General features: G+C 42.8%; 1 pseudogene; it reads left to right on the forward strand.

Annotated features, from left to right (window-relative positions):
- Positions 1 to 324: 324 nt before the first annotated feature.
- LOC115795225 (cytochrome P450 7B1-like) lies at positions 325 to 11,002 on the forward strand (annotated as a pseudogene).
- The last annotated feature ends 6,916 nt before the right edge of the window (positions 11,003 to 17,918 follow it).

A 17,918-nucleotide genomic window follows, 5' to 3' on the forward strand; every position in this document is an offset into this window, starting at 1 on the left:
AAGGAAAGAGACCCAGGCAGCCACACTAGTGTTGATGAGAAATACGAACTGTTTTCCTATTTCCTATTCTTTGTGAATTTATGTTTTTATTTCAAAGGGACAAAAAAGAAATGTAATTAGATTTGCATTGTATGGATTTGGAGAATTAAATTTAAAAAAATAGTTTTTCATTTTCAATATCCGTTTCAAAACAGAATAATGTGTGTGTGTGTGTGTGTGTGTGTGAGAGAGAGAGAGAGAGAGAGAGTGTCGACAGAAGTACTTAAGAGGATCTTCCAGAGACTGTGTGATCAGAGTCTAAAGTCTTGAGTCAGAAGCAGGATCATGTCCTCACTGCTGCTCCTGTTGTTGCTGCTCAGCCTGCTCTCCCTGGTCCTGGTCCTTCTCCAGGGCAGGAAGAGGTGAGTCCAGCCCGGTTGATGATTCTGCATGTTTGCGTGTTTTCACCAAGTGTGAGACTTTCACCAGTTGGTGAGGAACACAGAAAACGTGTTTGAATCTCCTTCTGATGGGGTTTGAAACTTACTGCTGCTTGATGTATTACTTTTTGGAAAAATTGTTTTTTTGTTGCATTTCTATGGAGTCATGTTGTCTGTGCTTGTTTTGTGTTTGTCTGCATGAATCCATTTGTAGTATTAACATAATGTGACTGAGGACTGGTTCCAGATAAGGCAGGCTGTAAACACTGGAGGCCTCCAGCATGTAACATCTTGTTCATTTACCTCACACTGATAGCATTCTGTTTCTGAGATGAGTTCATCGTCCCTCTATTAATTCAGAGCTTCTTTAAATTCTGTGGTTTTTAGGTTCTAATTACACATAAACTGTTGAGTCCTCTACAGGCATTGACTACTACTTTGCTGCTGGTTATCATGAAAGGCCATCTGATGGGAATGTGAGTTGTGTTTCTTCAAGAATCAAGAATGCCTTTATTAGTCCCACTACTTTGTTAAACTGATGTATTCAATAAGATGAGGGTTTGGGATTAAAAGTAAATGAATGCAGTATTTGCTGAGCTGATGTGAGCTGAGCAGCTGGATCATTTCACTGCTGAAGACCAAACTATAGGCACAAACACACATGGGAAAGCAGCTGCAGCACAAAGGAGTCACTGAGGATACATCAGGACTGAAAAACCTCCAACAAAAACTGTGCATCTGTCAGAGTTCAGAAATACTGAGCAAACCAAACTGACATCAGTGGGTGATAGACATAGATGTAGACAACCGCTCAGCCGAGGATAATGAAGCTCACAGCAGTCACAGCACAAACAGGTAGACAGGAGTCAAATCTCTGCAATGATCATTAACAGCCTCAGAGTCTGAAGAACAGAGGAAACGTGGAAAAGTTTCCAGATTTCATAAAAGGGCAGAGTGTTTTTCTGCCTGAGGTTACACTTTGTTACAGGAACACCTGATGCCCAGTACATGAGATGATTAATGCCAGGAGGGGAAACTTCAGGACAGAAACGTGCTGTGTGATGTTAGATAAATGGTTCAATGACAAAGTCAGAGAGGTGAAATAATGTGGTTTCTCTTGTCTCTCTTGCAGACGAGAAGGTGAGCCTCCTTTAATTAAAGGCTGGATTCCTTTCATTGGAAAAGCTCTGGAGTTTGGAAAAGATGCCCACAAAATTTCTAGAAGAACATAAGAGGAAATTTGGAGATGTGTTTACAGTCCGATAGCAGGTTTGTACTGAAGCCATCCCGAGGAGGCTTTCCACATGTGTGCACCTTTTATGCAAAGTGAGACCCTCCTGTTCAGACTTCCACAAAATTCATTAAAGCAACAACTCTGTAAGAAAGTTCAGAGGTCCAGTTTGTTCATTCATAAAAACAGGAATGGAAATACTTCCAACTGGATCATCCTATAGATGCACCAGTGTGGCCAACAGATTATAGAGGAGCAAATACTAGGAAAAAAAATAAAGAGTGCAATTCAGTGACGCTCCTTACTTAGAATATACAACCCCAATTCCAAAAAAGTTGGGATGCTGTGTAAAATGTAAATCAAAACAGAATGCAATGATTTGTAAATCTCATTTTGAATTTGATGGCAGCAACATGTAATGGGAAACATATATATTTTCCACTGTGTAGCTGCTCAGCAGTCCCGAGCCTTCTTTGTCCTAGTTTTAGTTTCATGATGCTTCAGATGTTCTCAGCTGGTGAAAGATCTGGACTGAAGGCCAGTTCAGCACCTGGACTATTGTACTACGAAGCCCTGCTGCTGAAATAGCTTCAGCATCACCCTGCTGAAATATGAAGGCCTTCTCTGAAAAACACGTCTGGATGGGAGCACTGAAACCTGCATAAACCTGTATAACCCTTTCAGCACTGATGGAGCCTTTCCAGATGTGCCAGCTGTCAATTCCATAGCCACTGATCTACCCCATACCATCCGAGATGCAGGCTTTGAACAAAGTGCTGTTAACAAGCCAGATGGTCCCTCTCCTATTTACTCCAGTGGACAATAAACACTAACCCTGCACCGTAAACTGTGTTCACAGACAGTGATTTCTGGAAGTGTTCCTGAGCCCATGCAGTGATTTCCATGACAGAATCATGCCTGTTTTAATGCAGTGCTACCTGAGGCTCGAAAGAACATGGGCATCCATGTTGTTTTTAAGCTTGTCTTTGTGCACAGATTCTCCAGATTTTCTGAATCATTTGATGATTTGGGGCGTGATTGGGAGAAATGGCCTGCCTCATCTGACCAGAGTGGTGTTCTGCTCAGTTTGTTTATAATGGACAGCATGATCAAACATAAAGCGTTCATAAGTGTATGTGGCACCAGGACAGCCTAGGTTGCAGGTCGATGATCAGGTTTGTAATTGTATCATCAGGTCTGCCGTTGACCTATATTTTGGGACACTTCGGTGAAGAGAGGAGCTGAGCTGTCAGCTGATCACCCCCTGGTGGTAGGTTGGATCAGGTGGTGGGGGGAAGATAGTGACCTGGTGTATCCAGACGCATATGAGGTGACAGTGGAAACATCTGGCAGAGTTCCCAGATGTGAGATTCAATTCTACTTCCAGCAGAGCGTTGATTGCATTCCAAGGGAGGCTTAGACACTGAGTCCGAGTGGACCATGCTTCCTTCCCCAGCCTCTATTGATGATGATGCAGCTGCATGGAGCTGTGACTGCAGCGTCTTTGTTGCCTGTCGTGGTGGAAATTACAGAACCAGGTGGTGGGCACCAGAGGTGGAAGGAACACACTGACTGAGGCTATACTCAGGTGGCCGAAGGAATACTTCAAGGACCTCCTTAATCCCACTGACATGCCTTCTATAGAGGAACAGACTCTGGGGACGAGGGGGACAACTCACCCATCACTGGGGGTGCGGTCCTGAGGTAGTTTAAACACTACTTGGTGACAGGGTCCCTGGGGTAGGCAAAATTTACCCTGAATTTCTGAAGGCTCTGGATGTTGTAGGGCTGTCTTGATTTGACATGTCTCTGCAATGTCCACCACCACCCAGTCTGCCGATTTGGAGGCACTGCCCCCAAATCGGCAGACTGGGGTGGTGGTTCCTTTGATCAAGAAGGGGGACTAGAGGGTGTGCTCCAACTACAGTGGGTTCACACTCCTTAGGTGCCGTTTACACACAAGCCGTTTTCACTGGAAACGGTGGTCGTTTTGATGTGTTTCAGCCTTTCGTTTACACGATGGCGTTTCAGAAACGATCCGCGTTTACACGATGACATGTGAAACGATGGAAACGATGAAAACGATGTAGTTCCCATGCCAGGCCACAAGTTGGCGTTGGTTTTCTCTTTGCAAAGTTTGTTTAGGGCCACTCCTGTACATGGCACTGAACAGGAGTGGCCCTCCAATCTCATTGTACATCCTGTATAATGACAATAAAGGCATTCTATTCTATTCTATTTATGCAAGACCCGCATGGTGGAGTGACACAGAAGGTAGTGCGGCAAATTGTTCATTACTTACAAAACGGCCAGTGTGAGGTTTTGTGTGGACTGACGATGAGGTTGGATCGCTGCTGCACACAACGCTGAATTACAAAACGGTAAAAAACACAAGAAAAGCATAAGAAGCACTCGTGAATCCGCGAGTACTGTATATCATTTGCGCGTGCGCGAAAAACTGTGGCCGTCGCAACCATAGTGCGCATGTGCGAGTCGAGCGTTTTCAAATCACACCCACAAACCGGTTTCAAGTGTTTACACGAGAACGCAAGCCGGTGCGTTTCTGAAACGCTCCACTCTGGACCCCGTTTCCGAAACACATCGTTTTCACTCTGTAGTCGTGTAAACGGAAGGGCGAAACGCATCAAAACGACACCGTTGTCGTGTAAACGCAAGGCCGAAACGCATCAAAACGACGCCGTTTCAAAATGAAAACGGATTCATGTAAACGGCACCTTAGTCCTCCCCGGGAAGGTCTATGCCAGGGTGCTGGAGAGGAGAGTCCTTCTTAATCGAACCTGTCCTTTGAGGATATTTGAGGTGGGTGAGTGAGTTTACCCGTTCAGGTGTTTTGTGGAGCAGTTGGGAACAGGAGGGAGGGGAAGCACCTTCCCAGGCCTGGGTCCAGGTGACCATATCCCAAGAAGGTTAAACTGTTCCCTTATCTTCCACTCAAAAGACTTTTCATCTGACCCCTCATCCAGGACCAATTTACCCTGAGAGACCCTACCAGAGATAGGGTCCAATTTGTGAATGGGGGGAAATTAGCCTTAGATATCAAAACAGTTTTTGTACCACACTGCTTTAATATTTTATTTCTGCTATAAAGTTGATATTGTAACATGAGAGTCTATAGGGACTGACTCACTGCTGGAGCTTCAAATGGATATTAGAGGAACGGCAGTTTTAGAGGGCTAAGCTGATTAGTCATGAGGAACAGTGTAGCTTCTGAAAACTTAGTTCACTTAAACAATGGTTCAAAATAGTCCAATCATAGTCATGTGCCCTTTTAAAAGAGGTCAGATAAGCTGAGTTGAAGTCAAGTTGCAATGTCGCATAAAAAAATATCGGCCTATAAAACCAAAGCACAACTGACCTAACAATGAAGAGACAAAGTGGAGTTTAAATACTGGCTGATCAGACCTACTTAGACACATGAAGGACAAAGACCAATAGTTTCAATGTACTTAAGTAACTTGAAGCACTGTTCTTGCTCCTGCAGGTAAATACATGACCTTTATCATGAACCCTTTACTGTATCCAAGCATCATCAAACATGGCCGGCAGCTGGACTTCCACGAGTTCTCCAACAGCGCTGTGCCATTTGCCTTTGGCTACCCACGCAGTAGCAAGTTTCCCGGCCTGCAGGAGCAGCTCAAACCACCTTCTTTCTCCTCCAAGGGGATAGTCTCACAGCACTGACAAGAGCATGATGGGTAACCTGATGCTAGTTTTTCGTCAGGACTACCTGGATAAGGAGGGTGGCTGGGAGAGCGCTAACATGTACGAGTTCTGGCAGTCAATCATGGTTTGAGGGCCACCTTCCTCACCATGTACGGCAAGCCAGCATCTGCCAGCCGCCACAGCGGTATAGGCATGCTGAAGAATGACCTTATCAAGTTTGACAACATGTTTCCACTCCTCATCGCCAGATCCCCATCTGGCTGCTGGGACAGACTAAGGCAATCCGCAAGAGGCTTATCGACTACTTTCTGCCCCACCGGATGTCGGTTTGGTCAAATGCTTCAGAGTTCATCAGGACATGTTCAGAGGTGTTTGAGCAGTTTGACATGCTGAGGGATGTTGACAAAGCAGGTAGATAATTTCTTCTTGCATAATTAGCAGTTGTCTAAATATTGTTTTGCTGTTTCTTGAAAAAATGAGTCCTTAAAACCCAAACTTTGACTGGCTCATGTACAGTTGTGGTCGGATGTTTACATCCACTCATCATGGTAGTTTGGGGATTTTAATGATTTGTTTAAACTGTTCTTTTCCAGGATTGGATCCATGTATAGCATACATATTTGAATTTATTTAAATTTTCTCTAATCCACACAGGGTCAGACTGATACATACAGGCTCACCGTCACTAATATTTGGTTAATGTATTTGGGTTAGTTGCTTCATGACCAGATGCTTTTGGTATCTATCAACAAGCTTTTGGCATAATTCTGGCAAGGATAACTGACCTCTCTTCTTGGCAGAATTAGTAAAGTTAATTTAAATTGGTTGGTTTCTGACAAGGACTTGGCTTTAACGCATAGTCCACAAATTTTCAGTAGGACTGAGCTCGTGCATTCCAGACGCTTACTGTTAGCCTGCTTTAATCCATTCCAAAACCAGTTTTGATGTTTCATTGCGTCATCCCTCAGTTGTCACAAACCCCGTGGCCTAGTATCAACAATTCTGTATTGTTAAATGTACTGCTATTTTGTGCCATTGCAGTTGTAAGTTGTACTGTGTGAATCTATGTAGAAATCTTTTTTATCATAGTCTGATATTGCGCCTTTTGCCTTCAATTCACACTGGACAGAGGATAGACTAAAGGCTTTGCTGGTTTTGCCTCAAAACAAAATATTATTTGTTAAAAAGTTGGTAAATTAATATATTTACATTAAAAAAGGGGGCACCTCACCTTTGCCTGTAAAATAAAATTTATCATAGGATCCAGAAAGAAAGAAAGAAAGAAAGAAAAAGCTCTTGAAAAGAAAAGTGTCCAGATTTAGAGGGTTTTGCATCTGAACTCATCATGTTTCTGTATTTATTAAAAAACAACAAAAATGCCTTCTGAAAAGTAGATAAAGTCATTGCTCTCATGTAACATTTTATTCTTTCCCATGTTCATATCTATGAGATATGAGATATGGCACAAGCAATGAATGTAGTTCAGCATGCATGGAGGCAGTGTCATGTACCTGCCAACTGCTTCAAAACCTCAAAAAGAAGAAGACTGAACGATTAACCCCATGCTGTGTGATGCTGTGTGGGTTGGGGGTGGGGGGGGGGGGGGGGGGGGGGGGGGGGGGGGGGGGGGGGGGGGGGGGGGGGGGGGGGGTTTGTGTGGTTTCTTTCTTTTTTTTTTTTTTTTTTTTTTTTTTTTTTTTTTTTTTTTTTTTTTTTTGGGGGGTGGTTTGGGGGGTGGGGGGGGGTCCTCGTTACCCCCCCTTTTTGCCCCCTTGTGACTTTTCAACCCTAGCGACTTTTTATTCCCAAAAAGTGACTAGGGAGAAATTTTGCGACTGTTAGCATTTCTAATTGGCTGCCCCTGTGCCTCAGCTCTGCTAAGGTGGAGCAGCTTTAGATAAGATAAGATAAGATAAGATAGTGTTTATTTGTCACATGCACAGTTATACACAGTACAATGCACAGTGAAATGTATTTTGTACCTGCAACCTAATAAACACACACATATAAATAAGAAGTATAAAAATAAAAAAAAGTAATTCACACTATACACTATACTCTATATACTATACACTATACACACTTTTTAAATTATAATATTTACACTGTGCAATAATGGTCCAGTTAGGGCTCAGAGTTGAGCAGACGGAGGGCTTGTGGGTAAAAACTCTTCTTCAACCTTTCAGTCTTAGCCCTCAGGCAGTGGTAACGCCGGCCTGATGGGAGCAGGGAGAAGAGAGAGTGTCCGGGGTGGCTGGGCTGTTTTAGGATCTTCATGGCCCTCAGCCTGCACTGCTTGGTGTAAATGTCCTGCAGGTTGGGGAGGGTGGTTCTGATGGTCCGTTCAGCTGAACGAACCACCCTTTTTAGGGCCATGAAGTCCTGCTTGGTGCAGTTTCCCATCCAGGTGGTGATGCTCCCACGCATGATGCTCTCAATGGTGCAGGTGTAAAAGTTCCTGAGCACCTTGAGTGGGAGCTTGAAGTCTCTCAGCCGCCTGAGGAGGTAGAGACGCTGTCTGGCCTTCTTCACAGTGATGTTTATGTGATGAGTCCAGGACAGGTCCTGTGAGATGGTCACTCCCAGGTATTTGAAGGTGTCCACTCTTTCCACCTCAGCACCACTGATGACAAGTGGATGGTAGTCCCTCTGCTGCTTCCTGCTGAAGTCCACGATCAGTTCCTTTGTTTTGCTGACGTTGAGCAGGAGGTGGTTCTCCTGGCACCAGTTCTCCAGGCGGGAGAACTGGTGCCTGTGGGGGCTGACTGATTTTCTTTGTTTTCTGTCAAACTATCAGCCAAAATCAGACTGCTCTAAATACTCAATTTACAGTTTACATCAGTCCAACAACTGTTGTGAGAGGAAGAGAAGGAGGCAGAGCTCACAGGCACCGGATGCTGCTCTTCAGCAGGCTTTCAGAAATTTGCCAATCAGAAGAAAGTAGATTTTTAAGGAAGGGAGCTATAAAGGGAGAGGAGCTAGAATTACCTCTTTAAAAACAGATCTCGGTGCAGCAATATGAGAGAAATTGATTTTGCAAAGCTACTGAAGTGGAGTCCCAGACTAAAAACATGGAGTTAGAATTGAGTCTAAGCAGTTCTCTTTAAAGTGCAGGAAGAATAATGGTCAAGGTCCAAAGAAACCTTTTTTGCAGCTGGTCTTATAAAATCTGTGCTGCTGAATGCATCATAACATTGTCCCTTGAACTTTGAGCATCCTGCTGTACGTGGAGCTTATGCAGAAAACTGTTGTGTGTTGTTTTGCCTTCGGCACAGGCAGTTTTTAGTGAACTTTACATACTTAATTCAGAGAAGCATGGCTGTGGCTCAGGCAGTAGAGCAGGTCATCTACTAATTGGAAGGTTGGTGGTCCGATTCCTGGCTGCTCATTTCTGCATGCCAAAGTATCCTTGGGCAAGATACTGAACCCCAAGTTGCTCTCCGATGCATCCGTTGGAGTGTGAATGTTAGATAGTAAGCACTTAGTTGTAAAAAGAAGTGCTTGTATGAATGGGTAAATGCAAACGTGTTGTATAAAGCGCTTTGAGTGCTAAGCTAGAGTAGAAAAGTGCAATATACCATTTACTGTGAAGTATATCCACCTGCAGAAGGATGTACTTTTGACATACTGGGTACTGGTCATTTACCTGATTCTTAAAGTAAATGCACTAGTACTTATATAGTGCTTTTCTATTCTAACTGAGCACTCAAAGCGCTTTTACGGTCTATTCACACACATTCATACTCCAATACTTGTGTCGGAGAGCAACTTGGGGTGCAGTATCTTGCCCAAGGATACTTTAGCATGCAGCCCAGAGCAGCCAGGAATCAAACTGCCAACCTTCCAATTGATAGGTGACCTGCTCTACCTCCTGAGCCATAGCAACCCTAGAAAGTATAACATGTATAAACTCACAGATGTCTTGGTCTGGCCATAGGAGTTTAGGTGAGATGTGGAAGGTTTTTCTGAATGACATCCTGTATCCTCCTGATGTTCAGCTCACCACTTTACCATCCTGTGGGCATCTGTGGGGAACACGGTTCCTGCTACTTTCTGGGCCATGTATTACCTGGTGAGTCACCCTGAGGCTCTGCAGTTCATCCGTCAGGAGCTCGAGGATGTCCTGAGACTGAGTGGAGTTGAATTCAGCAGGGATAAAAATGTGACACTGACTCAAGAGCACCTGGAGAAGCTCCTCTACATGGGTACATGGACACAGAAATTCTTCACCAGCACATTTAAGGATGTGAAGCTGAAAATTATTGGCCTGACTTTCTCCACAGAAAGTGCTATCGAGGAGAGCCTCCGCCTGTCCGCATCCTCTATGAACATCCGAGTGGCTCAGGAGGACTTCAGCCTGCGTCTGGATGGCGAGTGGTCAATACCCATCAGAAAAGGAGACATCGTCACCCTGTACCCTAAGACTATGCACCTGGACCCTGAGATCTATGAGGACCCAGAGGTAACCCAGATAAGTTAACTAATCCCACTTTGTTCATAAAAACCAGACTCAGCTGGTGGGGAAAGGTGAGGTACACCCTGGGCAGGTGGCTAGTCTTTCACTGGGCTCCATCTACTTTATTAAGATCTGCTGGTGCTGTGTCTCAATTTGTTTATTGGTTATTTTTGCATTTGTGTAACATAGGTGATATTAATTGTATTTTTAAAATCAGTTCATTTGCTCAGAAAGTCCAGAGGATGGTGAGGACATAACATAAAAGTTACAATGTTGAATACCCAGAGGTAAAAAGGTAGCACTTATGCCACACTTAGGCTGAAAAAGTGGCATGTTAGAAAAGGTCAGAATGAATTTGTGCAGTTCAGATCTATTGCCCGTTTCCTGAAGTTTTGTGTTAGTGCTGCCATTTTCTTTTTGGGTGTTGTGTCCTCTTTGAAGATGAGCTAACAGTAAAAGTGTGGGGGGTGGGTGGGGGACTTTTATAGGAGACAGAAAGACCTAGTCAAAGATTGCAAAAACAGGAAATAGCACAACAAAACCCAGAGGAAAGAGAAAAGTAAAAGAGGAATAAGTGAGTGAATTTAACAAAAACATAGTCTATACACAGGAAAAAGGAGCTACCAGCAGGCACCAGCCATTGGTTTATTTCCTCTCAGGACTTATAGCAGAGGCTGTAACAGGCATGGATTTCCTTTGAAGTGAGAGGGCACCATCTTTGACTCTGGTATCCAGTTCTTAGACTACATTCATGGTCTTCATGTTGTCGTTGATCACTCTGTCGTTCTTCTCTCTGTGCCGTCAGACTTTCCAGTTCGACCGCTACGTGCAGAAGGGCGAAAAGAAGACCAACTTCTACAAGGATGGCCAGAAGCTCAAGTATTACCTCATGCCATTTGGCTCCGGCGCCAGCAAGTGTCCCGGACGTTCTTCTTCGCCATCAACGAGGTCAAACAGTTCCTGTGTGTGCTGCTGCTTTACTTGGACCTGCAGCTGGAGGAGGGGCAGAGCAGAGCCACACTGGACTCCAGCAGAGTCGGACTGGGAGTCCTGCTGCCCGCCAAAGACATCCGCTTCCGCTACAGGCTGCGATCCATCTAGCAGCACCAAATCACAACAAGCAGTCGCTTCAAGGCCCTTTATGTTGTAAAGACCCTACAGTAATTACAGAGAAACCCATCATCAAAACAACCCCAGCAAGTACTTGGTGACAGTGGGAAGGAAAAACTCCCCTTTAAGAGGAAGAAACCTCCATGCCAGAACCAGGCTCAGGAGGGGGGGTCATCTGCTGTGACTGTTTGGGGGTGAGGGGAGAGAGACAGGACAGAAGACATGCTGTGGAAGAGAGCCAGAGTTTAATAACTACTAATGATTAAATGCAGAGTTGGGTATAAACAGAGTGAACCTTCATGGGAACCCTCCAGCAGTATGCACTGATAAAAATATCCTGCCCTATCTACATAATAAAATTAAGGCAACTATTTGCATAATTTATTTGTGTTGATCAAGCAAGACTGTTTCCTGTGTTTAAAGTACTTACTTATTTCTTTACATGAAATATAAAATCCAAGTAAAGTGAACTTAATTTTGTCAAGTAGATCAAGCAAAACTAAACTTTGTATAAATCACTCAAATTTTTCAGTGTAGTAAATTAAATTAGCAAGTAAAAGCAACTTCATTTCATTTTGTAGATCAAACAAATAAACGTTTTGTATAAATTACTTCATTTGTTAAATGTATTTAATGATTTTTCTTAAGTAGAATTACCTTGATTTTGCAGGTACATTTAAAGCAAAACTACCACCCGGTCACTGCTTGGTTAGCAGGCCTTGCTACTAGAAAGGTGGCATCAATAAACTCTGACTTATCGAACGGTGAACTGACACTTGGGTAAAATGGTAAATGGACCTGGTTCTTATATTGCACTTTCTACTCTGTCTGAGCACTCATACAACACTTTCACATTTACCAATTCACACAAGCACTTCCATGAGTTATTATCTAACGTTCCACACACCATTCATGCTCTAATGCTTTTGCGTCGGAGAGCAACTTGGGGTTCGTATCTTGCCCACGGATTACTCTGGCATGCAGCCCGGAGCAGCCAGGAATCAAACCGCTGACCTTCTGATCAGTAGGTGACCTGCTCTACCTCCTGAGCTACAGCTAATCTCATTTGTATTCATATATATTTTTTTAGATATCTAAAATTATTTCTGAAAGTGAAATTTATTGAATTTATAACAGATTGAGCACAAATACATATTCTATTCACTATAATCTGTATTGAGAGGTATTTTAAAGTAGCATTTCAGATTGAACATGTATTCAATCTTATCTGAATTGCATGCCTGATAATGACAAAAACTTCATAAGCAAAGAAGTGATATTGGGGGAAAAAAGCATTTCTCATGTCAGAAATTATCACTTTTGTGCCACTTGTTTTATTTTGAATATGCAATATGTGACAACACACCAAAAAACCAGAAAGTTTGTCTCCCCTAGAAGTGCCAGACCGATTGACAAAGATGTGTAGTATGAAAGCAAAAAGAGGGTTAACAAACAAAAAGAGGAAAGACTTCCAAGCTATCAGGATCTTTTTTCCGTATCAGATTAGAAACACATACTACAGCAAATCAAAACAGCATGTATATAAAAAAAAAGATGCTTTTTTCCCAAACTTTCTCCTATCAAAGGAACACAAATCATTTGAATCTTCTAGAAACTTTGACAAGTAAAACAAGAGGCAACAGAGTAAAGAACTGTTGACTCGTGTTCAGTTCTGCTCCCCAGCTTCATGAGTTCTATGAATCAAGTAGCTAGCTCAAGCTTTTATACAAAATACAAGCTAAATAAAAGCATTGAGATTAAAGTGGTTTCCACGGGTAGAACAGGCGAAACATAAAATACAACCAATCAGGCTCAAAAACAGGTCTGTGGCAGTTTATTGCAAACATTTAATAATTCTATTAAACACTGTACATGGAGCAATGATTGTTAAAAAAAAAAGAGAAACTATATGTGTGTGTGTGTGTGTGTGTGAAGTACGTACATACACAATTAAGTCCATTTTGCATTGGCAGAGAAAATGTATTTACGAAAGGCATATCAATTGTATTGCAATATTAACCTACACTCCTCAGGGTTTACAACTTAAGAAGACATCCATGTAGATGTCATGATAAAATGATCGAGCCTCTGTCTCATTGAGAGGATTAGCTCCTCATCCCCTTCAAGTCCATGCAGCAACTTGCAAATCCCTGGTAGTGGACATGTTCTTCTCCTGCTGGCCATGATGTGAGGATCTGGAAGAGGACCTGCAAAGTAAGATATGTCAATTTCAACATAGATTTAATTAAGTCATGTGACCTTTCAAACTATGACAGTCACACTAATCACCTCCCTGTACATGTTTGTAACTCTTTAATAGTTAATTCAAGCTGCTGCAAATGTTAATGGTGAATTTTATTAGAAATTGGCAAAGATAATATACAAGGTACCGTATTTTCCGGAGTATAAGTCGCATTTTTTTTCATAGTTTGGCTGGGGGTGCGACCTATACTCTGGAGCGACGTATATGTGACATTTATAACACATGAACCAAAATACTCCAGCCACTTGACATCTCCGTGAACCGGAGCTTTAAGGCAGTCTTTGCGTAACCTGTGGGCGCAGTGGATGATGGATGGAGAGCACAGCTTAACGGCAACTGGGAGAATGCGCCACCCAACTTTCCTGGAAGTCATTGGATGGATCAAGAAAACATGGGCTTCAGTGACAACCATCCTGTTGGGATTCAGAAGGCTGGAATAATTGGAACTGCAGCTGACGACGAGTCTGACTAACGCGACACAGAAGAGGAAGCGGCGCTTCGTCTACGGAGTGTACAGAATTGTTTAGAAGTGACACCGAGGATGAAGAATTCAATGGATTGATGGTTGGTTAACTTGTTAGTATGTTCTTTATGCTATGGTTATCTGAATAACTTAATGTTACGTTAACATACCGAACACGTGTTCGTTGTGCGTCATGTAGCTGAATGTGCTACGTTAGCATAACGTAGGCGTAACCGTGTTCGTCCTGTTCTTTAATCCATTATTATTTTAAATTGCCGTTCAAGATGGAATTTCTGCTCTGGGTCTCGGATTCTATCAACCCCCCCCCCCCCAAAAAAAGTGCGACTTATAGTCCAGTGCGACCTATATATGTTTTTTTCTTCTTTATTATGCATTTTTTGGCTGGTGCGACCTATACTCCGGAGCGACGTATAGTCCGAAAAATACGGTATATAAGGAAAGCAATACCTACTATTCACACTTGTGTTTATCTTAGAAATGCATAACCATCTCTAAATAGCTGGGGACTCTCATATATATATATATATATATATATATATATATATATATATATATATATATATATATATATATATATATACTGCATGTCATAGTATATCCTAAAACCGTATTTGTGGCAAATGTATTAGACTCTGTAAACTCCATCCACCGGAAGTAAAGATCCCCAGAATCGAGGCCAAACGGAAGTTGTGTGACGTCATGTGAAAAGGATCTATACCAAATGCAGTGGCGCAAAAAATGGGTATGCACTATATGCAACGCATATGGGCGCCGCACAAGAGGGGGGGCACCAAAGCGATGTGGGGAAATCATTTTTCTAGTTGCATTTTCTGTATTTAATAGCTGTGCATATGGTATGATCAATAACAGAGGCACGGCGCTGATTAGGCGCCCCTGCGCTCTTTCACCTCCCCTTCTCCTGTCGCTCCCCCTGCCCCCACACACACTCATACACTTACAAAAAGTGCTTCAGCGCGCGCTTTCGAGAACGCGCTCAATCGTGACTGTCTTCATTTGAATTGTGCTATCATCTGACGACAGGTAGCTAAAGATGGAGTGGCACAAAAGAAAGCTCTCTGGGGCACAAAACAGAAAACGGAAGAGGGAGAAGGATAAAAATGTTGTTGGGCTGAAAAAAACTTTTCAAAGTGGTTTAAAGACAGTCAGTAAGTTATGTCATAGAAGTCTTGTGTTTTATAAGTCCATGAATAAGTGAGATCTGCACACATGAACACAGTAAATCTTGAGAGGGTGCATTTTGTGTGTGTGTGTGTGTGTGTCTGTCTGTCTGTCTGTCTGTCTGCGCGTGTGAGTTGGGGGGGGGCTAAAAATGTGTCCGCATACACCTCAGAAAGTATATAGCTGCGCCCCTGACCAAATGAACAATGCAGATGAAACACAGTAAAGATAAAAAGATTATTTTTTGTTGTGTGGATGAACTTAAAAAGATTGGCTCCTATTACTTGAAGACAGGGGCGCTTCTAGGGGCGGGGCCACAGGGGCATTGGCCCCATCTGAAATCTGATTGGCCCCCTGAAGTGCCCCGTCCTGTCACTCATCTGTCCTTTGTCCGAGAGCGAGGATCAAATTATAGGTGGATGCAATTCCATGCCGAAACACCAGTAGTGCTAATGAGGCAAATAGGAATGTTCAGCGTGAATAAAGCTTACAGAAGAAAAAGAAGATTTGAACAATCTCGCGGAGAAAGTTTTTTTTAACTGGCAACCAATGCCAGTCTACATTTTGAGGAGTTTGTTGGTAATGATAAGTCATAAATCCCTTTTTACTCACAGCTGTTACACAGCGGAAGTCTGACAAACATTAATTTAAGAAGCAAAGTTAGTTGCGAGTAATGTTAACTGAGGCCCTACTTGTGTTTGGACACGAATGTTAGCATTTCACTAACTCAGTCTCAGTCTCAGACGGGAATTCAGCAATTTTTGAGCAAAAGAGTGATGGGCTCGACCCACGGGGAGTGACAAATGACAGTGACAAACGGGCCACATCACCACTGGGGTGAAACCGAACACACGGGAGGCGATAGCGACGGCAGCGTTGCGAATCGCGCTTTTGCATCACTCGCATCGCTTGTCTCCAAGGGATTTTGACATTTTCAAAGCGGTCCGTGTCAGATAATAAAGATGAAGTGTCACACGATTTTACTGGAACTGACAGAAATCTTGCTGTTAAGTCTCTTCTATCAAAAAAAAACACAAAAAAAAACCAACCTTGGATTCATCCAATATTACGGATCAGGAAACAGCATGGTGAATATCATCATTTGATGGCAGATCCAGATAAATTCAGAGCCTACTTTCGCCTAAGCCCTGAACTTTTTGCCAAACTACTCACCATGGTAACCCCCAAAATAGAGAAGATTCACACAAACATGAGGGAACCAATCAGTCCTGAAGAACGGCTTGCTATCTGTCTGAGGTATGTCATTATTTATTATGTTTAACCCCATAATCATTTATGTAGAGTACTATCAGTTACATTTTAGCTCTATCTATATTTGTTCTGTGAATAATGACCACCACATATGACAAATGTAATTGTTTTATTGTACTTTACATATTGCACGTGAACCAAGAAGGCAACATAATTTAAAATTCAATCAAAAGAACAGTGCACAATGTATGTTTTTTAACAAAAATAAATTAACAAGTAACATTCTTTCCTTTGTCTGCAATATAGAACAATTACAGGCTGTAAACTTAGTGTGCAAAAATGTGCAATTTCACTATGAAATATTTATATGAACTTTGTATGAACATAATTAACAGTTAATCACTATCATCAAGATAATTATTCTTCTACAAACTCAAATTTATGGAGCACTCTCATTATTTCCATCTTGGCCTCAGATTTTCGGGCTCCCCTAAGTCATCTGAGAATGGGCAAAAGGCTTTGTAAGTAGAGCTCATCTTCATCTTCAGCCGTATGCTGGATGTAGGCTCGAATATTATCCACCCTGCTGAGGATGGACTCCTCAAAGCTTGTTTGGTCAGGCCTTCTTCGTTTCCCTGGGTTGGTCTTTTCAGAAGATGCTTGTGGCATTTGCTGATATGACAGGTCAAAGCTGCTGGAATCACTAGTGGTATCACTGGTTGTTGTGTGCAATAGATCAGCAGCCCCATCATCTTCATCCTCGGTCACAGGCACCATGGTCAACGTTACCACCTCCCCCTCCTCCCCCTCTGGGTCATCTGCTTTCAAGATTCCACTAGTATCACGCTCCTTTATATAAGGCTCTAGGAAGGACATAACGTGGAAGTACTTCCATATCCTCTGATCACCAGCTGCTGAGCCACTTTTCTTATTTTTGAGTGCTTTACGGGTCCTCATGAAAGTATCTCTGAGGTTTTTCCAGTGCTTTTTCACTTCTTCACCTGTGCAAATGAAGTCAAAATTAATCAATTCCATACTTACATAAATACATTATGAACTCTGAAAAAGGCCATTTAGGTTTAAGTCAATAAATATTTCTCACTACTGCTATTACTGCTATTAATGGCATTTTTGTCATATTTTTTATGCATTTCCTTCAGATTCCTTGCAACAGGAGATTCTTTTGCCACTATTGGATTCAACTACCGTGTGGGAAACTCAACAACTGGAAAAATTGTGGATGAAGTCGCACAGGCCATTTGGGATGTGCTACAACCTGAGTACATGCCAGAGCCAACAACGGATGTCTGGAAAGCCATTGCAGAGGGTTTTAAAACAAGATGGAATTTTCCAAACTGCATTGGTGCGCTAGATGGGAAACATGTTGTGCTGCAAGCTCCTCCATCCTCAGGCTCCAAATATTTCAACTACAAAGGCTCACATTCTATTGTCCTCTTAGCTGTAGTTGATGCTGACTACATATTTAGGGTCATTGATGTGGGAGGATATGGGAGGAACAGTGATGGGGGCATTCTGTCAGTCTCCTCTGGGGAAACGTTTGAGGGCAGGCACACTGGGCATACCTGAAGACACCACACTACAAGGTGCAGAGGACCTAGGGCCAATGCCACATGTACTTGTGGCAGATGAAGCTTTCCCCCTCCAACGGCACATCATGAGGCCATATCCAGGTAGACAGTTACAAAGAAAAGAGAGGTGCTTCAACTACCGCTTGTCTCGCGCCAGGAGAATAGTTGCCTTTGGCATCCTTTCTACCCAGTGGCGAATGTATCACCGTGTTCTGGGTATCTGCCCAAGAAAAGCTGATTCTGTCGTGAAGGCAACGTGCATTCTTCAGAATTACATGCGGCAAAATGGAG

The sequence above is a fragment of the Archocentrus centrarchus genome, chromosome 17, assembly GCF_007364275.1.
Source record: "Archocentrus centrarchus isolate MPI-CPG fArcCen1 chromosome 17, fArcCen1, whole genome shotgun sequence".
In the NCBI taxonomy this organism is placed as follows: Eukaryota; Metazoa; Chordata; class Actinopteri; order Cichliformes; family Cichlidae; genus Archocentrus; species Archocentrus centrarchus.